This window comes from Oncorhynchus clarkii, chromosome 26 (genome assembly GCF_045791955.1).
Source record: "Oncorhynchus clarkii lewisi isolate Uvic-CL-2024 chromosome 26, UVic_Ocla_1.0, whole genome shotgun sequence".
NCBI lineage: Eukaryota > Metazoa > Chordata > Actinopteri > Salmoniformes > Salmonidae > Oncorhynchus > Oncorhynchus clarkii.
In genome coordinates, this window is record NC_092172.1 from 9,383,528 (window position 1) to 9,408,727 (window position 25,200).

Sequence of the window (25,200 nt, forward strand, 5' to 3'; positions counted from 1 at the left end):
GGAAGATTCACTTGTGGCCAAGTTTCCACCTCCTGGAAAGGCAACCAGGTTTTTGGCTAAAATGTCCTGGTACTGGGTAAAGTCCATGATGCCGTTGGCCTTAACAAGGGCCCCGGGAGCAGTGGAAGCAAAATAGCATCAAAGATCAATCAAATTGTGAAATGTTTACTTACAAGCCCTTAACCAACATTTATTTAAGAAAAAATGTGGAAAGCAAAGAGCCCTGCAGATGAGAATGGGGGCTTGCTCAGTCCTCCTTTTCCTGTAGTTTCTTTGTCTTGATCACGTTGAGGGCGAGGTTGTTGTCTTGGCACCACACGACCAGGTCTCTGACCTCCTCCCTATAGGCTGTCTCATCATTGTCGGTGATCAGGCCTACCACTGTTGTGTCATCGGCAAATTTGATGGTGTTGGAGTCGTGCCTGGCCATGCAGTCATGAGTGAACAGGGAGTACAGGAGACGACTGAGCACGCACCCCTGAGGGGCACCAGTGTTGAGGAGTGGTGGTATATAGACACATACAAAGAATATAGATGCTTATCATGAGATACTAAACCTCACGCGAGCAAAACCTTGAGAATTCCTTAGATTTCGTGCACCAGCCGTTGCTTATAAATATATATATAGGCTGCCGCCCCTTGTCTTACCAGAGGCTGCTGTTCTATCCAGCCGAAAAAGCTTAAAACCTGCCAGCTGTATGGTAATCATGTCCTCGTTCAGTCATGACTCGGTAAAACATACGATTTTACCGTTTTTAATGTCCCGCTGGTAGGATATACATGCTCGTAAATTGTCGATTTTATTATTGATTGATTGTACATTGGCTAATAAGGCCGATGGTAAAGGTAGATTACCCTCTCGACGACGGATCCTTACAAGACATCCGGACCGTTGTCCACGACATCTCTGTCTTTTCCTCCTGCGAATGACAGGGATGAGGGCCTTGTCGGGTGTCAGGAGTAAATCCTTCCTGTCTGACTCGTTGAAGAGGAATTCCTCCAGTACCGGGTGAGTAATCGCTGCCCTGATATCAAGAAGCTCTTTTCGGTCATAAGACACGGTGGCAGAAACATTATGCACAAAATTGTAAGGAACGATGCTGCAGAAGAGAAACAAGTATGGGGAGTTGACAGTTACTGTAATTTGGAACGGACATGCTACAGGACAGGAACAGAGTCAGAACTAGGAAACACAAAGACAGACGACAATCAATGCAGCAGTGGGGAACAGAGCTGGGGAGCTGGAAAATATAGGGGAGGTAATAAACAGTCGATTGAGTCCAGGTGAGTCTAATATCACTGATGCGCGTGACGAGGGAAGGCAGGCGTGCGTAATGATGGTGGCAGGAAGGCATAAAGCTGGGCAGCAATGCTGGGTGTAAAATCACAATGAACCGGCAGAGGCGTGGGAGCCTGGCAATCTCGCAGAGGCATAGGAGCCTGACGATCCGGCTGAGATGTGAAAGCCTGTCGATCCTGCTGAGGTTGTGGGAGCCCATTGATCTGGCTGAGGCATAGCAGCCTGACAAGCCGGTTGGGCTTAAAAACCTGATGATCCGGCTGGGGCCTGACGTGGGAGGGGCGCCTTCCGAGCCAACCGGGGCAAGGAAACCTCTCGAGCCAGCTAGGGAATGGAAGCCCGACGATCCAGCTAAGGCACCCCTGGTTCCATCGCTGGACCCGACGTCACCACCAACCGAACCGCCAGCACTCACCAATGCTTCATTTGAGGGCTGCTGCATTCTGTAAGGAACGACACTGCACAAGAGAAGCAGGTACGGGGAGTTGACATTTAATTTGAAAAAGACATGCAACAGGACAGGTATAGCGTCAGAACTGGGAAACACAAAGACAGATGACAATCAATGCAGCAGCAGGAACAGAGCTGCCCAAAATCTTTAAAATTCATGACGAGGGAAGGCAGGTGTGCATAATGATAGTGGCAGGAGCGCATAAAGCTGGGCAGCCTGGTGCCCTCGAGCTCCAGGGGGGGGGGGGGAAGATCGGGAGCAGGCGTGACACAAAATAAGTTACAAATAACTTGAAAAAACATACACAATAGCACAATTGGTTACGGGAACGTAAAAGGGCGGCCATCTCCTTCAGCACCACCATACAGTAGGAATGGGGTTATTTTCTTCATATGCATCTTTCTTTCGATGCCAAACCCACCACTAGTGTGCGTGGCCAAATATGTCTACTTTCATGTCATCTGACCACAGCACATGTTTCGAATCCAAGTACCAATGCCATTTAGCAATGTCCAGGCGTTTACATTTGTTGGATGACATGAAAATAGAGCTTTTTGGCCATGCATACAGAATCTCTTTCTCTGAGCAAATATATTAGTACAAAATAATATAATTTTCAACCCCCCAAAAATGCATACCTGTATCGATATTCGTCTTCCTCTGATGAGGAGTATGAAGGATCAGACCAATATGCAGCATGGTACGTGTCCATGTTGATAATTTATTAACACTGAACACAAAAAACTAAATAACAAGGAGAACGAACGAAAATGAAACAGTTCTGTCTGGTAGAGACAGAAACAATCAGCCACAACTAAAATGGGGAAAACAGGCTACCTAAGTATGATTCTCAATCAGAGAGCACGAACGACACCTGCCTCTGATTGAGAACCATACCAGGCCAAACACTTAAATACTACATAGAAAAAAGAACATAGACTACCCACCCCAACTCACACCCTGACCAAACTAACACAACGACATAATAAAGGAACTAAGGTCAGAACGTGACAATATCATATAGCTCAGTATTTTTATTATTTATTTCATGCAGTCATTTTTGATTATCTTTATCCTGGTTGCCAATCATTTTGGGCCTGACTGTGTTTCCTCAAGAATTCTGTCTTTGCTGTTTGCTTGGAAAGAAAAAAAACATTGACATTTGAGCCAGTAAAGTAAAAAGTATGTTACAATCAAGATTATTGACTGTGAACCTAAATTGTAAACGGCAGGCAGAAAAAAAACAGGAAATGTCAACTGCTTATCATTTGTTGCTCCTAGTAGCTTTTCTTGAAAAAGTGCTGTGGTGATGAAGGCATGCCTTTATCCACATAAGATCCTGGGATTGTTCTCAACCTATACTGTCTTAAATAAATACTTTATCAGTTTAACATTATGGAATTAAGTCGATTTAACTTTACAAATCACATTACATTGTATAAATTGCTTGTTTATTGAATGTGACGAACTTACATGGGAACCAAAAGTAAACTTCACAGCTTTTGTACTGTCAGACTGGGTAGCTCTGAATAACGGTACAACATGAAACTTTCCATAACAAAGATCCCTCCAAGGGCTTGAGATATTGTATTTCCTTTCGAGTTCCAGGGCATTACATAGAAAAGCGACTAATGGACTTCTGCACAACATGTTCTCAACTATTTACAATGAAAAAAATGTCTCATGTCCCATTACAATGTGTAGAGGACTATTCAGGTATGAATAGAGATATTTAAGGTTGTCACCATCAGCAACAGAGGGCGGAACAAATTTAGGTCTGTTCTGTGCGATCTCATGGTTACTAAACTCATTTCCTTTTATGAGTAAGTGCCCCTATTCATGTCTCATATAGGTCAATTGAATATGCATTTTATATGTATAATATGTATTATTTCAAATGAAAATGACAGTCTCAAAAAGCTGTTTTGGTGAACTTGCAAGGCCATTAGACCATTTTCTTCAATTTGATATCTACCAAAGCCTGCAAATAAATATTGTGAAGTCTGTTAAACAAATATGTTTTTCAATTAGACTGAACAGATGTTCTTTATGTGTACCCTCTCACCGTACATTTCTCTTCAAAGAAAGTAAACCCATCATCATTCCATCTCGGGAACGTTACCTAGTCATGTAAAAAGGTTCCTCATGGAATGAATAGACCTTGATTACATTAATGAAATTGAATTCCATTTTATAACTCTGCGTTATATAGTAATGATAGTCTGTCCCTCATTGTGTTAACAACAAAAGAGAGGCTTAGAGGCATTGCAATTTTCCCTTTTTTACTCACATCTTCTTAAAAAGAGCGATTTATTTTGAGCGTCAGCTTCTCTCGTGGTTAATCCTGCTGAAAGATTAGAGTTCAATCTTATCTGATTTTGCAACGACTGTTCATGAATAGCAAAATAACTTGATCTTGTCAATTACTGACTGTGCTTGAATTAATTTATATATTGTTACACAGAAAGAGAGTGGGGGATCATTTATTTTTGTCTTTGTTTATTTGAATCCTATATACTTCATAGCCAGTCAAAAATGTGGATATACTGTAGTAGTTCACCATTAAATATGAAGCTAACTCAAACCACATAAATACTGCAATACTAGTATACTTCACTGCAAATTATACTGAAGAAAAATATAAACTCAACATGTAAAGTGTTGGTCCCATGTTTCATGAGCTGAAATAAAATTATCCCAGAAAATGTCCGTACACACAAAAAGCTCTCATACTTGATGTACACATTTTTTACATCCTTGTTAGTGAGCATTTATCTTTTGCCAAGATAATCCATCCACCTGACAGGTGTGGCATATCAAGAAGCTGATTAAACGGCATGACCATTACACAGGTGCACCTTGTGCTGGGGACCATAAAAGACCACTGTAAAATGTGCAGTTTTGTCACACAACACAATGCCACAGATTATCTAGCTTTTGCCAGATAATTGAATGTTCATTTCTCTACCATAAGCCAGCTCTAACGTCATTATAGAGAATTTGGGAGTACGTCCAACCGGCATCACAACCACAGATCACGTGTAACCTCGCCAGCCCAGGACCTCCACATCCGGCTTCTTCACCTACATGATCGTCTGAGACCAGCTGATGAAACGGAGGAGTTTTTCTGTGCAATAAAGCCATTTTGTGGGGAAAAACAAATTCTGATTGGTGCCCCTGCCCAGTCATGTGAGATCCATAAATTAGGGCCTAATGAATTTATTTCAATTGACATATTTTTCGATATGAACTGTAACTCAGTAAAAATTTTGAAATTGTTGCATTTTGTGTTTATATTTTTGTTTAATGTATTTAGAACAAGGTTTGTCTCTTTGATTTGTTTTTCCTAAAGTGTTTTCCTAAAGACATACTCTGTAGAAATGTGAATCCAACCTGTGTGACCCCGGCAGACCAACTGGCTCACTTCAGTCACAGTTCATGTAGTCACAGTTCATGCAGTCAGTTCCCGCAGTCACAATTATGTTTTGTCTGTAGGTCTTACAGAGGCTGCTTAACTAAACAGCAAATCTAATTATCTTCCCTCTTTTGTCACGTAATGGAAGTGCCCCTCTGGTGACAACCTTGTACATGTTCTCTACTGAGTTTAAATACTGTCTGGTGGCTCCTGATGTTGTGGGGAAACTGTAATTACGTTGCCTAAAGTGCTGCCCTCCATCACAAAAACATCAGCACATGCAAATGTTGGAATATGTTAGACTGCAGTTTGAATTAGATAGTGTGTTTTGCATTTTTAAATATCCCAATCCATCTGTCTATCATGACCCTTCTGTCTGACTGTCCATAGACCACATTTATACTGATATTATCACTACCATCACTACCATTCTGTTTATCCCTGGTTTCTTTACACTTGGCAGTATAATGACCAAAATGCCTCCTAGCCCAACTCAGGAAGGTGATATTAGTAGATCCTGTCTACTGTGACTGGATTGCACTGGATGTGAGAACAGATCCAATCACAGGATGGATTTATTACTAAATATGAAAAGGCTCATTCATAGACAGTGTAGTCACAGCAGACACCTAGGCCAGAGCGGTAATGTGTTTTCATGTTAAGCCAATTAATGATTATTGTATATCAACAGACTCACAACATCAAACAACACTGTCTGTAGTAGGTGGTGGCTGCATACACATGCCAAGACTAAGTTTAAATTGAACACATTATAATTGTGGCAGTCATTGTATGATTAAGAGCATTTTACCATTGGCTATGTTCTCATTTAATGTATTATTTAATTTGAATGTTTTGATTGAATCTATTTTTAGGAGAATGGTTGTGGTCATTGGTAATGCCGTAACACTGTGGCACTGATCCTGCACTGTGGAGTGCGTAATTGACACACTTGTGTAATTAGCATTAATTAGTACCTCTGTTGGCGGATAGCACGGCTGAAACTGGATGTCCTGCAGTTTGGACCGTGCACTGCTGTCACTGCTGCAGTGACCTGCTTGAAAACTATCTGGCTACTTTGGCTGCAGTGGCTGTTCTCTGCGAGAGTCCGTATCATTCACCGTAAGAATGATGGAATCTGGGGTGCTCACACTTTCTGGTTTAATTGAAAAGATACCCGTAAATACAGTTTCTTCAAACCCCTTTGCTCTTTGTGCCCTTTCGACAATGTAAATTACCCCAAGTCTTAAGTCCTGGCAGTTTACTTTGCACTTGTGTACAAATACTTTTTCTGAACGCATATGGAATCATGTGGAATCATGTAGTAACCAAAAAAGTGTTAAACAAAGTAGCCACCCTTTGCCTTGATGACAGCTTTGCACAACTACTGTGATTATTATTATTTGACCATGCTGGTCATTTATGAACATTTGAACATCTTGGCCATGTTCTGTTATAATCTCCACCTGGCACAGCCAGAAGAGGACTGGCCACCCCTCATAGCCTGGTTCCTCTCTAGGTTTCTTCCTAGGTTTTGGCCTTTCTAGGTAGTTTTTCCTAGCCATCGTGCTTCTACACCTGCAATGCTTGCTGTTTGGGGTTTTAGGCTGGGTTTCTGTACAGCACTTTGAGATATCAGCTGATGTACGAAGGGCTATATGAATAGATTTATTTGATTTTGATTTGGGTTGGTGCAGATAACCAACAATTTACGACGTTTGAAATGAGTCTAACGTGAGGTAAAGTAAATCATTCCTTAATTCGAAGACTAATTGATCAGATATAAAATATCTGAAAAGTTATTAGGAAATTATAACTTTGTAATCTGAATATTTTCCTTGGTGCCCCGACTTCCTAATTAATTACAGTTACATGATTAATCAGTGTAATCGCATAATACTAATTACAGAGAATCTTTGATAAAACTAAAAGTCTTCATTTAATGATAGTAAAGACACGACATATATGACGCCCCCGTGCGAGGAATGTAAAACAGAATTAGACTTTGCTGTGGAATTCTATATATCAATTGTGCAAACAGAATTGTACAAACAGACTGCTTTGTATACATTCAAATTGGTTGTGTGCGTGTATTCCCATTTGAAGAGGCTACAGAGCGCCTCCGGTAGTGGTCGTTAGCGTCAGAGCAATGAGTGATACATTCCAGATTTAGTTCCTTAGACCAAACGATACTATTTCTGTCAGTCAATATTAACTTCTAGAGCAAGGGCAGAGAGCCAGTAAGGTTCGAGGATAGATCTTTGGTGTTCGAGCTGAAGTATTTTGTCCGCCTACCGTACTAAATGAGTGTGGACTGACTACAGGCATATCTGTATTTATGTACCGTGTCGCTCAGGTCAACATAACGATAGCAAAGTATGACCGAATGGTTTAATGTGAGACGTCACTAGTAAACCCACCCTTTCCATGGTGAGAGGACCCTATTTTGCGCTTAGAAGTGATATTTCTGAACAACGTAGAATTAGCTTGCACGGGATGCTAAGCTAACAGAGGGGGAACAGTTTTCACTTCCTGTGTTCCGTTTAAATTCCTGCGCCTTGCGCGACGGTTTCCGTTTGATTTCAGCATTCTGCATCACTGGTGGTGAAGAATCGCAAGTACATCTCTTAAAAGAAGTGTTGGAAATCCAAACGTGAATCACGTTAAAATAATCCAGCAATCTCAATTGCTTGGGTCTCATTCAATTTATTTATTTAAATTGTCGAACATACCTTTCTAGGTTCTTCCAGTTAAATGAGACACCTTAAACTTTGCAATAGTAACCTAGATGAACCAACTTCCCAGGTTAATTTTAAGTTTAATTCCCAGACAGCCTATCCAGGTATGATTAATCATTATCATTGATTCATTTCATTTGCTTTTGCAAATTCATTCACGTCCAACTTCCACAGTACTGTCCAGTACTGATGGTTCATAAACATCTATAAATAGATTAAAATCGTCTTTGCAGCTCCCAATATATTGCAAAACCAAACTTTGGAAAATTAGGAAAAACGTTTTTTCCTTTCAAATGTTCTAATAATGTGCAAGCTATCAGAGGGGGTAGTCCCCAATCGCCCACTAATTAGTGAACCTCCACCTGCAAATGGATTGATCTCTGACCTCAGCAGCAATACCAACCCTAATTAAGCCATTAGTGGAAAAGCAGACAACAACGCTTTCCAAAATCAACCATCGGGCGCAGGCCTCGTAAAGGTTCTCTCCAGTCTAGCCCTGATGTCTTGCCACCCGAGATTGGCATCTGTCCAATACCGCAGTGCACAGCTGAAGCACGAGCAGGTAATGGTAGACATAAAGGGACAGGTGGAGAGAACCGGGAACCAATGACAAATGCAGAAAAGGGAAAAATTCTGCTAGTTATGGAACTGCTCTTGAAAACTGAACAATTAAATGTATTTGCAAAAACGTATGATGATGAACAAGCACAAGCTCTTCAACAAAATCGTCCTCCACAGGAACAAAATCATATGCTACAGGAACATCTCGATTTAGCCAAAACTAAATACGATGATGTCCACGCCAAACTAGATAAATCTGAAGAGTTATCTACAAACAGGAGCGCTCAACTTGATAACATGCATGCAGTTTTGTTGAACGTTACTCAAAGTAACACGGTTCTACTCAAAATGCTGCAGACCAAAAGACAATAAGTTAATCAACACAATGACAAAGTTGGATGACAAATCAGTAGAACTCATTGATGTCGCTGACCTAATGAATGATGAGAGAACTCATGTGATGAAGATGGAAATATTGATTTCTTAGCAAGCGGAGGAAATCTCATCACTGAATCTCTCGCTCCGTACTCAAGACCTCTATCTGCAAACCATGACAGATAAGTTTGAGACCACAAGGAGCAAGTGTGTGTCATGACGTTGACCTCTTTGGGTACAGCAAGCCCCATCCCTCTCTCCCTTTCTCTCCCTGCCTCTCCCTGCCTCCTACAACTAGGCTGCTGTGGTCAGAGAGGTCGTAAATTCCTAGAAGAGATTTTCTCCTCATGGCCACAGTTTCGAGACAGAGTGAATTTTCATAGAGAACAAAGAAATGTCATCCACCTCACAGAACTTGAGGTCCGAACAACCCATTTGTTACATTTTGGTGAAGCTCATGGGAGATGGTGCGGCCACATTATCACAACACGGTTTACATAATAGCCTCAGATATGAAGTTTACATCTAATTGTTGTATAAGATGAATGAGTGAGGATGATACTGTTCGCAAAATTGTGTAATGTGATTTTGGACTGTTTAATGAAGGAAACTCCGATTTCCTTTTGAGTTGAACTAAATCAGAGGACCGCCCATGAGCGCAGTTAGGGTCGGACATCCTGGGACAGGCCCTTTTCTGCAATTCCGAATAAAACCCCAACTTTGAGAAGTTCTCACTAGACCATGTTTTCTCTCAATCACAAGAGGACAAAGGTTGCAGACCATTGCTGAATCTTTTAACCATGCCACGTGGTTAAACTCTTAGACTATCGATACCGACAGAATAAGAACAAGTCTTTGATATTAATTACTAGTCTGCAGCTAGGAATTCGGTATCATTGAAAGCGAAGAACGAAGACCGCCAAAACATCCATTCTACAACAACATGAAGGAATGTCGCTCTGAATTGCCCCCTCTAACCACGACAGACAGAGAGAGAGACGGACAATTCTACAAAATAAACAAACTTTTCAACAGCGATCAAGACAACACACTGAGCTTAAATATATACATTGATTGCAATTGTTCCCGAATGAGTGAGTGTTCATGTGCAAAGGACTAGTATTTCAATTGTTATAATTATCAACTCTGTAGTGACTTCTCAGGTGATCCCCACTCCCCCTTTTGTCTAACAAGCTGCCATGCCGTTTTAGCCCACTAGGGCACAATCTCCTATCATTTCTTGTAACCATATTTACTTTGTTTATGCATTTCTGTGAATTACTTAGTAATAAATACATGATTTAAGACAATTGATGTATGGATGACTCATAGTGAAGACTGGGTTATACTCGGCCTTATCTCAGGATGGTAAGTTGGTGGTTGAAGATGTCCCTCTAGTGGTGTGGGGGCTGTGCTTTGGCAAAGTGGGTGGGGTTATATCCTTCCTGTTTGGCCCTGTCCGGGGGTATCATTGGATGGGACCACAGTGTCTCCTGACCCCTCCTGTCTCAGCCTCCAGTATTTATGCTGCAGTAGTTTATGTGTCGGGGGGCTAGGGTCAGTTTGTTTTATCTGGAATACTTCTCCTGTCTTTTCCGGTGTCCTGTGTGAATTTAAGTATGCTCTCTCTAATTCTCCCTCTCTCTCGGAGAACTTGAGCCCTAGGACCACCTGGCATGATGACTCCTTGCTGTCCCCAGTCCACCTGGCCGTGCTGCTGCTCCAGTTTCAACTGTTCTGCCTGCGGCTATGGATCCCTGACCTGTTCACCGGACGTGCTACCTGTCCCAGATCTGCTGTTTTCAACTCTCTAGAGATAGCAGGAGCGGTAGAGACACTCTCAATGATCTGCTATGAAAAGCCAACTGACATTTACTCCTGAGGTGCTGACTTGTTGCACCCTCGACAACTACTGTGATTATTATTATTTGACCATGCTGGTCATTTATGAACATTTGAACACCTTGAACATCTTCTGTTATGTTCTCCACCCGGCACAACCAGAAGAGGACTGGCCACCCCACTTGGTTCCTCTCTAGGTTTCATCCTAGGTTTTCCTAGCCACCGTGCTTCTACACCTGCATTGCTTGCTGTTTGGGGCTTTAGGCTGTGTTTCTGTACAGCACTTTGAGATATCAGCTGATGTAAGAAGGGCTATATAAATACGTTTGATTTGATTTGATTAGCTCAAACATGGGAAGGTCCTTAGCAAAACTACGAATTGATCGAATCTACAAGAGATGGAGAGAAATGTAAAGCAAGCAGTCTTGGTTCTTGCTGCAAGTCAGATGTATAGCTCGACCACTTCACAAGAGCAGTATGCTGGAAATCAATAGTGTCTGGTCAGAGCTCTTCTACCGCAGCACTTACTCCAGTTCAAGAGCCCCTTAAATGACTGAGGGTGGGTCCATAAGCCCAAACCGCAGAACATTATACTACTTTGCATTTACAGAACTTAGTTCATCTTGGTGCCACAGTATTTTATCAACTTGATGACAATAAGATGCCTCACACCATCCGTGATTCAATAGAGACATTGATCCAACACCATTAATTGAATACTACACTCTCTTTGCATTGTACCTTTAATTATTTTATCTCTAGAAAGATCATGCAAAACCCCACCGGAGAGCTACAAGTTTACAAGGAATTATGTAATCTTTATGGGATTCCAGGTAACACTAGGGACACTAGTCAAAGTACACTGGTAGAGTGCTCCAGATATACAGTGAGTTTCAAAAGTATTGGGACAGCGACAAACGTTTTCTTGTTTTGGCTCTGGATTTGAAATGATACAATTGAAGTGTGGACTGTCAGCTTTCATTTAAATGGTATTTTCATCCATATCGGATGAACGGTTTAGAAATTAGAACACTTTTGCACACAGACCTCCCACTTTAGGGACCATTACGGATAATCCTGAATGAATCGTGAATAATGATGAGTGAAAAAGTTCCAGACGCACAAATCCCAAGACACGCTAACCTCTCGCTAACAGGGGAGGTTAGCATTTTGGGGGGGTATGATATTTGTGCGTGTGTTTCTCACTCATCTTTATTCACGATTAATTTGGGATTATCCGTAACCATGGTAGCATCTGCGTTAATATAGAATTGTTAAGAAGCATATTATACTCTTATTTACAATAAAAGTGACTCCAAACTGACACAATACTTTATTTACCATTCATTTTTATTGGGAACTGTCACGCAGGACTAGGTGGGTGAGGAAGGAATCAGGCGCAGAGAGCTCCACTGGAAAGCTGCAATTTAATGTGGCACAAAAAATAACAAGCCCAAAACACAGGGTGCGGACAATAATGTGGACCACCCACAACACAGGGTGCCAGGTCCAGAAATATATCACCTCTACCTAACGCACACACGTAACATAGATACAATCCCCCACAAAACAAGGGCGGGTACATGTACTTTAAATAAGGAGGCCCATTAAAGCACATACAACATGACACAGGTGAAACTAATAAGACAAAACAAACAGACAACGAAAAAGGGATCGGTGGCAGCTAGTAGGCCGGTGATGACCGCTGAGCGCCGCCCGAACAGGCAGGGGAGCCAACTTCGGCGGAAGTCGTGATAGGAACAAAATAATCTGAAACAGAAATAAACAAACAGTAATTGCATCGGAAAAAATATGTAGAGTCACAATCTTGATGTATTCATTACGTGCTATGAATATTGGACCAGATACTTAACTTTTTTCTACATAAGTGAATTTGTTCCAATACTTTTGGTCGCTTAAAATTGGGGAACTATGTACAAGAAGTGTTGTAATTTCCAAGTGGTTCACCCAATATTGATGAAAATACCCCCAAAGTCTGCTCTTTAACCTCATAGTCATTATATAATTTCAAATCCAAAGTGCTGGAGTACAGAGCTCACTGTAAAAAGCACATACCCTTCCTCAGAAAGTAGTCACCCCCCAACTTTTCAACATTTTGTTGTCTTACAAAGTACAATGAAAATGGATTTGATTGATTTGTTTTGTCAACAATCTACACAAAATAATCTGTAATGTCAAAGTGAAAGAAAAATTATAACATTTTAAAAAAGATTATGAAAAATAAAGCACTAAAATATATTGATTAGATACTGTAACGGTTTACTTGATGCGAAGGAGAGTCGGACCAAAATGCAGCGTGTAGTTTACGATCCATGTTTATTAATAATACGAAACACGAATCTCCAATACAATACTACAAAAACAAAACGTAACGAAAAACCTAAACAGCCTATCTGGTGAAAAACACATAGACAGGAACAATCACCCACAAACACACAGTGAAACCCAGGCTACCTAAATATGGTTCCCAATCAGAGACAATGACGAACACCTGCCTCTGACTGAGAACCATATCAGGCTGAACATAGAAATAGACAAACAAGACATGAAACATAGAATACCCACTCAGATCACACCCTGACCAATCAAAACATAGAAAATACAAAGTAAACTATGGTCAGGGCGTGACAGATACAGTTGAAGTCAGAGTTTACATACACCTTACCCAAATACATTTAAACTCAGTTTTTCAAAATTCCTGACATTTAATCCTAGTAAAACAACCCTGTTGTAGGTCAGTGGCCTATTCCTCCTAATGAACCAGATTTGGTATTTTTTTCAGCGGTCTTGGCTGATTTCTTTAGATTTTCTCATGATGTCAAGCAAAGAGGCACTGAGTTTGAAGGTAGGCATAGAAATACATACACAGGTACACTTCCAATTGACTCAAATCATGTCAATTAGCCTATCAGAAGCTTCTCAAGCCATGACATCATTTTCTGGAATGTTCAAAGCTCTTTAAAGGCACGATCAACTTAGTGTATGGAAACGTCTGACACACTGGAATTGTGATACAGTGAATTATAAGTGAAACAATCTGTCTGTAAACAATTATTGGAAAAATTACTTGTTTCATGCACAAAGTAGATGTCCTAACTGACTTGCCAAAACTGTAGTTTGATAACAACAAATTTGTGTAGTGGTTGATACATGAGTTTTAATGACTCCAACCGAAGTGTAGGAAAACTTCCAACTTCAACTGTACATTTTCAAACCCCAGAGTTAATACATGTCAGAATCACCTTTGGCAGCGATTACAGCTGTGAGAGCTTTGCACACCTGAATTGTACATATTTGCACATTATTATTTTTTGAATCTTCAAAGCTCTGTCAAGTTGGTTGTTGACAGCCATTTTCAAGTCTTACAATATTTAAGTCAAAGTTGTAATTAGGCCACTCAGTAACATTCAATATCATCTTGGTACGCAACTCCAGCGTATATTTGTGACCGACAGGCTCAAATCGGTTTAATGTAGCAAATTTGAAATTGTATGTTGAATAAAAGTAGAGACTCAGAGCTGCAAAATGGTATATCATACTCTGCATTGTTGAGACACAATGGGAAAGTAATTATATTTTGAAAGTTGATAAACTTGTAAACTCACTTTTGAGGAAAGCCTTTTGAGGAAGACCTTTGATTGCTTTGGTAACTACTGGAGAGCTCTCCTTTGTCTACAGCCATTCAGCCGTTCACCTCTTAAGCCAGCCCCACCCATCTCTTTAATGATTCACATGTGAGGTCATGTGCTAAACAGTGAGTAGTGTAGTAAAATCAAGACTAAAAGTGGTAAAAGTAGTAGCCTATAATAAGGAAAAATTCCAGGTAAACAGAAATTGATTGGTCATGTGAAAGAAATACTATAACCCCCAGACATATCTTGCCAAGTGGATGGGTCTCCACAGAAGGTGTAAACAGTACAGCCAGTACATACATATTAGCACTATCAGAAATAGATAGTGGTCAGTATAAATAAAATAATATATAGTATGTACAAGAACAATATCAATAACAATATTAGTGATAGAAGAGGTGCATACAATCAGGGGTAAAGTGGCTGAGCAGCAGGATAAAAAATAGCAGCAACGTTTGACATGTGTTAAGAGAGAGTCATGTGAATAGAGGTACTGCAGATAGTGCTGATGACTGGTCCGTCCGACACCACACATGTACAAGTGAATCTATATTCGGCGAGCCTGTTTCTGTCCTGCCCTTGATTTTGGTGCAGGGCATGTTATGTCCATAGACTCTTCGTTGCAAAACTCCCATATCTTCTCAAAAACATAAGTTTGTCTAGCCGTGTCCAGTCCAGGTGGTGCTTGTACAGGCAGACCATCTATGGGAGGAAGGATGTCAGTGTTGCGCAGCAGCTGAAACCTGGTCCCAACTGAGTCCGAACGCTCCTTGGCGACAACAACACCAGGCTCCAGAGCATCGAAGCTGTAAAACAGGAAATATCAACAAAAAACATTACAACTTGCACAACATCAATTCACCTCCCAAATTTAGATAATAAGAACAAGGCCTTGTGTTTTAGGTTATGGTGCTGCTGAAAGGTGAATTTGTCTCCCAGTGTCTGTTGGAAAGCAGACTGAACCAGTTTTTCCCGTAGGATTTTGCCTGTGCTTATCTCTATTCTGTTTATTTTCATCATCAAAAACTCCCTAGTCCTTGCTGATGACAAGCATACCCATAACATGTTGCAGCCACCACCATACTTGAAAATATTAAGAGTGGAACTCAATTATGTTTTTGACACATTTTTTGCAGTTTTACTTTGTTTTGGAATAATTGTATTCTGTAAGGGCTTCCTTTTCACTCTGTCAATTAGGTAACTACAATGGTGTTGATTTTCTCCTATCACAGCCTTTAAACTGTAACCGTTTAGTGGGGTACAGAGATGAGGTAGTCATTAAATAATCATGTTTAACACTATTATTGCACACAGAGTGAGTCCATGCAACTTATTATGTGACTTGTTAAGCAACTGTTTACTCCTGAACTTATTTACCCTTGCCATAACAAAGGGGCTGAATTCCTTTTGACTCAAGACATTTCAGCTTTAATTGAAATGTTTAATTAATTTGTAAACATTTCTAAAAACATAATTCCACTTTGACATTATGGGGTTTTGTCGTGATGTGTGTTTTGTCCTATATTTTAATTTAATTTATTTGGATTTTTAATCCCCCGTCTCCGCAGGAGGCCTTTTGCCATTTCGTAGGCCGTCATTGTAAATAAGAATTTGTTCTTAACTGACTTGCCTAGTTAAATAAAGGTTAAATATATATATTTTTTAAATCTATTTTAAATTCAGTCTGTAACACAACAAAATGTGGAAAAGTCAACGGGTGTGAATACTTTCTGAAGGCCCTGTACAAAATCAATAGTTATTGTGCCACACTTGTAATTAATTCATACCTTTTAAAGTGTGTTAACCTTTTTGATATTTAGAAAGGCTCAGTCATTATCGTGCTACATTGTGGTGTGGTCCATAGTAGTGCATCGTTCCGAGTTCTTTATTATTGAATGAGTTGCATCAACTTCGGGTTGAGAGGTCTTGTTGAGATGCAGCCTCACTCTCCCCCTCGCCGTTGATCGGGTCATGCATATTTCATGATCAATGTAATGTCAATGAGTCCTATACTAATCCACCTGAGAGCCAGAGCGAGTAGACCCAATGATCAGGGTGAGTGAACTCAAACAGACTGGGATAAATATTGTATTTTGAGAGGCAGAGGGAGAAGGTAGAAATAGAGAGAGAAAGGAAGGGCAATATACAGAGTCTGGTATTTACCTTTCTCTTTTGATAACAAGTTGTAGATTTAAGATTACAACCTGAGGGTTGCTATTGTGGACATCGAGGCAGACATGTCCCACGTTCTAATCGCTGTCTGCAAGTCATGCAGATGTCTGCAAAAAATAGCTCACATTAGTGTAAAGTTGGTATTTTGCCCTGGCATTCAAGGGAGTAAAAAATGTGCAGAATTGAATATAGAGTGCGGGGGATAATTGATTGCGAAGTGGGTATGTGTCTTGACAAGTCAATAAGCTGTAACTGCCAGTGCATTCAATTTATGCCCTGCTGTGCTGAAGCAGAGTTCTCACACGATTCCAAAAGATCATAATAATATATATATACATATATATATATATATATATATATATACACACACTGAGTTTACAAAACATTACTAAGACCTTCCTAATATTGCATTTTTCATATCCTCAGAACCGCCACATCTACAAGGTGTCGAAAGCATTCCACAGGGATGCTGACCCATGTTGACCCATGTTCAATGCTTCCATAACCATGTCAAGTTGGCTGGATGTCTTTTGGGTGGTGGACCATTCTTGATACACACGGGAAACTATTAAGTGTGAAAAACCCAGCAGCTTTGCAGATCTTGACACAAACCAGTGTGCCTGGCACCTACTACCATACCCCGTTCAAAGGGACTTAAATATTTTGTCTTGTCCATTCATACTCTGAATGTCACACATACACAAACCATGTCTCAATTGTCTCACGGTTTAAAAATAATTACTTAACCTGTCTCCTCCCCTTCATCTACACTGATTAAAGTCAATTTAACAAGTGACAACAATAATGGCTCATAGCGATAGCTTGGATTTACATGGTCATTCTATTTCACGTAAAGAGCAGGTGTTCCTCTTTTTTTTTTACACTTATTTTGTGTTGTAAGTCTTATTTATATGGTACCTCTTACATCCCATTACAGGTAATTCTGACAACTTGAAAGCTTTATTTCCCTAAAACAATGTGTGTAGATGAAGATCAAGGTTAATCAACCCGAATTCACCCTCAAATACATTTTTTAAGTGGGATGTCCAGTGGGAGGTTTACCAAAGACACCCCTGTGAGCTGATTGGTTGATACTTCCTTTTCAATTGGAGCAGAGGGACGACTCAAATAGAGATGTGTCAGATCTAATTCCAAATGCATTCAGAACAAGCTCGCAAGCCAAGCTAGTCAGACTGAAAGATATCAGGGAGGTTTCCCACAACGTAAACAGACACTAACGGAGGCTGTGAAACTGCATGAGAATTTCAGTTCAAACCCAGGCTGTTACCTCAGCAGTGGGCTAATATCACAAATGTTTACCCACTGCACTTACGCACACTTGAGCACAAGAACATCCAAACATATCCCTCCGCTCATTACGTAGGCAGGTTATTGCTCTAGGAGTAGAATAACCTGCCTAATCCCAATTTTTTTTCACGTTGACATTTTCACTCCGGTGCGAGCATTTCAACCACTTTCTAAAAACTTGAATGTGACAATATTTATAGAGTGATGCAGGATAACAAAAGTGTGGGATGTTCTTGCACTCCCTTTTAGACCCATTAGACACAGAACAAAATCATTATTTGGACTGAGTGGGACTGAGTGATCCTTGTTCCAATGTAGAATGGGGAGTTAACATGGTATTACAGGAAGAAAGAATGTATTTTACATCAGATGATTAGCCCTTTCAGACCTAATTATGTCCCAGGGGACCCTGGGACTTTCGTCAGCACTTCTCTCTGACACTGTGAGCTCTACCTCTTCCTTTCAGCTGCTGGCTGACGGATGCAGACAGACCTACTCCTCCCAATTATGCCCAAATTCCCTACAGTCCCCATCCAAAGACCTCCACTCCAATGTATGTTAACACTTCGATTTCTTTTACCCAATTAGTCTCGCTTATTGGTTTAATTATTTGCTTAAATGCCACATCAATGGGATTAATCCTCAAGTATGATGTCATTGAACACGTTGAATCGATTTCCAATATGTATGTATGGATGTTAGCGTTAGGTGAAGCAGGGATTGCACTTTCTAGCCCAGAAGATATTCAACAAGTGAACACTATCGGGTCCTGAGCAACACGTAGACCAGTAGTCCACTAACTGCGATAACATATATTTTGTTTTTTATTTAACCTTTATTTAACTCTATGCAAAGTTAGTTAAGAACACATTCTTATTTACAATGACACCCTACACTGGCCAAACCCGGATGATGCTTGGCCAATTGTGTGCCAACCTATGAAAGGTTGACCGGTTGTGATTCAGTCTGGAATTGAACCAGGGTCTGTATTGACGCCTCTAGCACTGAGATGTGGTGCCTTAGACCACTGCGCAACTCGGGAGCCCCAATTGAACTCTGTCCTTAAAAGTTTTGTAAATGCAAGTTATCTTTCAAACAGATGTTGAGCAGAAATTGTACTTAAACACAATTGACTGCTCTCTGAACCTGCCGTTGAAGGACAAGTCAGTGTTATCATTTACTGGTAGAAATAGTGAAGGTTCAATACAGACCAATTCAAAGTGACGATAAATGTCTGTTGTGTGCATATGTGCATGCAGAAAAAGTATATTTACTTTGTAAAGAAAAACAGGACATTAAACATACTGCATAGCCAAACCACTGTCAGATGCGTGTAACAACATGTCTCAAGAATGAGTTCCCTCCACTTTCAATTGTATTCATAGTGACCTCAAATGATTCATTCTTAAAGTGTCCCTGGCAGTTAGACAGCACAAGTACTAACTGATCACGTAGATGGTTTTGGAATGTGCTAAATTGACATTGGTGCACGAGGCAGTAGAACAGAACTGGAGAACTGGAGTGCATGTCCCCTGATTAGATAAGTATGCAAAGTGTTTGTCTGTCTTTGGCATGTGCTGTGTTATTGCACCCTATTTGAGTGGGACCACTTGTCTTTGGGAGGGAATGAACATAACTTAAGCCAAGCACTCTGCAATTCAATTTAGAGGCGGGCAGGACGTCTGAAATTCTCGGCACACTCTAAGGTAAAGCCTCATTAATAAAGAACAAAATCACTATTAAGCCATTCGATTTGGTACTATCAGTAAATGAGTGTTCCTGGCTGTGCATATGCATTTTGATTGTGACTGATTTAGCGGGCAGTAATAGCATGCAGATATATTGGAACATGCATACCAACTCTCATCTCAATATCCATGGATACAACTGAATGTTTAATTGAAGGCCTATTGAGTTTTGATCAGACAAATTTCAGACAAATTTCTAAGACTAAACTGACATAAATCAGTGAGCCAGCTTCAAAAATGATCCTTCATGGTCAGTACTGCAACATTTCACAGAATGGCAATCTCGTTTCAAATGTAGCAATGCTGCTGTCATTCTTGTTATGCACTAATGTATATAAATGGATAAACTATAACTGAACTATAGTGTAATCATCATTGAAAGCCTTCACAGTAACCATTCTACCATGATATTGTATTAGGGTTGAGGCATTGTTCATTCAATACAATTGTGCGGGACTGCGAGCATGGGATGTTTGCCACAACTTAATTGATAGTGTCATTATAGAGATAGAGCTGCTTATTTGGTTTTAATTTCGATAACCCCCCCCCATGAAAAAGTAGCTGAGTATGACTTTTTCCTTCCACTCTCTTATGTGTTTTAGGCACTCAATGTCTGCTCCCTCTAATTAAATGAGGTGAAACAGCCTTGTGTTGCACTTTTATCTTTCAATTTTGTCAGCATGTTTCCAAATGCACCCATCTGAATTTCAAATGATACATGTAAATATAAAGTCTACTCTCAGAGAACCAGTTACATTAAAGGCTACATTATGGAAATAGAGACCAAAGCCTACAATGTGAAATTAAAAGTTCTGCATTTAGTTCCTCGTAGGGATGTGAAGAAAATAACATTTATTAAATTTGCTAATATTGAAGTGCTTAGTCTTCCCTGAAAAACCACATTACTCCTGGCATAAGTGAAATATTTGCACTGTGCGTTTTTTTTACTACAGTTATTACATTTGAATCGAAGGTACTTCATAGTTTTGAATTGGACTTATTTTAACATTAACCTCATAAATCTCTAACCGAAGAACTGTAGTTGCATGTGGCCTTGGACAAATTCATTTAAATGAACTCCTATTCCTTGTTGGTCTAACAGCGAATTTAACTAGCATGTCAATCCCAGTTGTGTCAGTAAACACTTGTACAACTCTAATATACTGTATGTTGCTCAAGTTCATTATTAAGTTGATCGTTCATTTTAATACCAACAATCCATCAATATTGGGAAACTCCTTCCTAAAGAGTTAAAAAATGCTAAAGAAAATATAACTGATAGCATTGGCTGACCAAAGCTCTCTAAGACACAAAAGGTAGCCTGTCATTGAAAGATTAATGAAATTCAGATGCACAACTGAATAATATGTCAATCATACTAGAAGCCATTCCTAGAGATTTTTTTTCTTCCATGCATGGTTCCAACAGTGCTGGTATTAGCAGACATATGGATCACAGCCTGCAGGAATGCTTCAGTCTCACTGCAGGATCATTATTTCGATGGATGGAGCCAGGTTAAAAAATATGCTCATAGAGTTCTCGGGCGGCTCTCTTTTTGTTTCCAGACTGTCCCTATTTGTCTTATTGATCTGAATCTGTGCGGCCAAAGCATCTTTAAGAAAGACAGGTGAAATACAGGGTACATTTTGTCCACTGTGGTTTATAGTGTAATTGAAATGTTGGGCTATTCACCTGTAGTAGCAGTGAGTGGGTAAAATCACTGGAGAAGCCAAGGCAGAAAAAAAGCCACACTACAACCTGTGTTGTGATAATTGTGTTGTTTGCTCTATAACCCGATAGTTAATATTCCTTGCCGCCTAAGGCCGAGACAATAGGAGGACACAGTGGCAGAATTCAACCACACCTTTGTTTCGTCACAAAACCGGAGAGCAACATCTGTCCAGTGAAGTCCACAAAACATATTGCATGTAACAGACAGTTAGTTACATGACCTACAGCGTGGTCAAACAAGTTAATGTTTCTGAAACTTTCAGACCACTAAAAAACTATTGATTTAGAACCACAGAGAGTTACCATAAGTCGCAAAGAAAACAGGAGCTGCCTGCACTATTCCAGCACCATTTCAACTTCAACATTTCTACATCATCAAATCACTTATTCTTAGTCTAATACAGTGACAACTAACAGATACCAAAAGCTATTTAGTCCAATCAACATAAGCTAAATATGATGTGCCTGTCCATGGTCCTGATTTATCTGTGTGTGTGTGTGTGTGTGTGTGTGTGTGTGTGTGTGTGTGTGTGTGTGTGTGTGTGTGTGTGTGTGTGCGTGCGTGCAAGTAGAAAAGCATGCTGACTCACCCTACTTGTAGAGAAACGGCAATGCCATCCTCCTATCTTTCATGTTGCCAAAATGGTCTGTGACTCTGTCAAACAGTACACACTTTTAGTTTTTGTTGTCCTAGGCTACCTGGCTAAAATGCTCGCTACCTAACTTCCTTTCATGGGCAACATTAGGCAGCTAGTCAACATTAGCCTGCTACATATTGAACTTCCATCCTTTCAGGCCAGGAGCACAATCTAGGAATTTATGGTTGGATCAGAATCGCTGTTATAATCATTGGCCAGTATGGATAATTAAGGAAAACTACAACTCAAAATACCTACAGTATCTCCTTCCATTAATGATTTAGGAAAGGGACAATGTTAGCTAGCTAACCACTGGAGGATAACGACACAACGAGATGCAACAAGTTTTTTCTGTCAATTAGATTTTGCTTTTGATGTGATTGGTGTGAAGCCAAAAACAAACTGGCTTCTCTTAACACTTTGTTTTTGGGTGCACCAGCGCCATTCACAGTTGAGCTCACTCAGTTTAGCTCAATGCTGATTGGCTATTATTGTTTTAAAAAATACAAAGGGAGGCCCAATGCTTACTGGCTTCACTTGCATTCAATGCTACTGGCTGCGAACAATGGCATAGTCTTTTTTTTACCCCTTTTTCATGGTATCCAATTGTTAGTAGCTACTATCTTGTCTTATTGCTACAACTCCCGTACGGGCTCAGGAGAGACGAAGGTTGAAAGTCATGCATCCTCCGATACACAACCCAACCAAGCCGCACTGCTTCTTAACACAGCGCGCATCCAGCCACATCAATGTGTCAGAGGAAACACCTGCACCTGGCAACCTTGGTTAGCATGCACTGCGCCCGGCCCGCCACAGGAGTCACTGCTGCACGATGAGACAAGGATATCCCTACCGGCCAAGCCTCCCTAACCCAGACGACGCTAGGCCAATTGTGCGTTGCCCCACAGACCTCCCGGTCGTGGCCGGTTATGACAGAGCCTGGGCGCGAACCCAGAGTCTCTGGTGGCACAGCTGGCGCTGCAGTACAGCACCCTTAACCACTGCGCCACCCGGGAGGCCCTGGCATGCTCTTTTTGACCAGACAGCATCAGATAGACGGGCCACAGATACTGAGAAAGAGGGGCGCTGTTTCGGTCGTATGGATGGTTTCTCTGATGAGATACAATCATTCAGCCTCTTACGAATTGAAGGAAAATTATTAAACACAAATAGACGAAAGATACATTATTTTATGTTTTTTCTTTTTGTAATGGTATTTTTTTTTTTGCAGAAGCCTGGCTTCCCTTGGATTTCATGAATACAAGCCACTGTTCACCTGATAATACTATTTATCTCAATTATTTATCTTAATTATCGAAATCAAAGTAACACATACAATACATTGGCTAATTACACATGTATCAAATCATTAAGAAACCAATTAACACTGAAAGTTTGCTTTGAGAAATTTGATTTAAAACCTGTCAGCATTACTAACAAAATGTATAAATGTATCTGATAATGCATACAAACTAATAAAGAACGCTTATATAGTTGCATGTTGTCTTAAGTGGGTACCTTTTTTGCAGTGTGACATGGCCTCGGAAAGGTCTGAAATCACAGATGCGCTCTACAGGGCTCCGTGCTTTTACACCACCGTCAGCATCTTTCCCAACCACCTAGCATATGTGGCATTTCAGCCTGGATTGCATCCATGAGGAAGCGCAGGAGAAGATTTGCTGACACTACTCAAAGAGAGAGAGAGAAAGAGAGAGAGAGAGAGAGAGAGAGAGAGACAGAGATAGAGAGAAAGAGAGAGAGAGAGAGAGAGAAGCCCTGTTTATTTCTGGTTCTACCATGTGTCCTTTGTCCTGATCTTTGCCAAATTCTGATAATGCCCACATTTTTAGACAGGTGTAGACAATCAAAATACAAGTTGGCTGCGTTTACACAGGCAAGTTACGTAAGTTATTTGACAGATATTCTTTCAAAATAATATTTATGTTGACACATATTGATGGCATAAGTCAATGGTGCCACCTGTCAATGATTTTAGAGGGCAGAATAATTATGATTGAAATGGTTTCACAGTCCAGGTCCGTCACAATCAGATCTAAATCGTTGCGTTTACACATGCAGGCAGCCCAATTGGCCTTTTGACCATTCACTTCAGATCTTTTTCAAAGCTCATCTCGTCACAATGAGGACATAGTGGACGGAAAATAGACACATTTTAATACCATGTCGGAAAATGTGGACACAATCAGGACACATATTTCAACCAGGTATAACCGAGGCAAGAAAGAGAGAGAGAGAGAGAGAGAGACAGAGACAGAGACAGAGACAGAGACAGAGAACAGACAAGCATTTTCCAGGAATTAGAATGCTATTGTACAAATGCGAATGTCAAACACAAGTCATTACTATTTTTATCCACTACTGTTTTACCCATAGCCATATAATCTCCACTCTTCAAGAGCCAAAGGAGATCAAGTCATGCAAACCTGCACAAAGCCTAGAGGAACAGGGGTAGACAACAATTTATTGTAACGTCATTCATCATTCGCCAGGTAATTGATTGTAGCTTTGCCTCATTAATAGCAGGCATTATTTCCCCCCTGTCATTAAGATGGAGTAGGTGCAGCTCTCTGATAAGCGCCACAATTGTTGATGAACACTATATCAAAGCAAATCTTTATCAAGGTACATCAGCTATTTTGAGATGAAGGACTTTACCCAGACAAACTTGTCCATACTCCAAAGTTGCAGTGAGAAGGTGTATATGGGGGAGGGGGGGGGGAGGGGGGGTAATTAAGAAATGTTTCATTCACTGCAAACTGTATTGAAATATCAATTTTTATTATTAAAGGCATGGTGGCATTTTGGGTGCATGCTCTACAAATAATACTACACATAATGGTGCATAACTGTTAAGGGAGGTGGAGACTATCACAAAGATAGGTGAAACAGATCAGGGTGTGTAACTCACTGTCCAATTTACAGTAGCTATTACAGTGAAAGAATACCATGCTATTGTTTGAGGAGAGTGCACTGTTATGAACTTGAAAATGTATTAATAAACCATTTAGGCACATTTGGACAGACTTGATACCAAATTTTGAAAATAAATGCAATGGTTCATTGGATCAGTCTAAAACGTTGCACATTCACTGCTGCCATCTAGTGGCCAAAATATATGTTGTGCCTGGGCTGGAATAATACATTATGGCCTTCTCTTGCATTTCAAATATATTTTTTTCTTTGTATTATCTTTTACCAGATCTAATGTGTTATATTCTCCTACATTAATTTCCCATTTCCACAAATG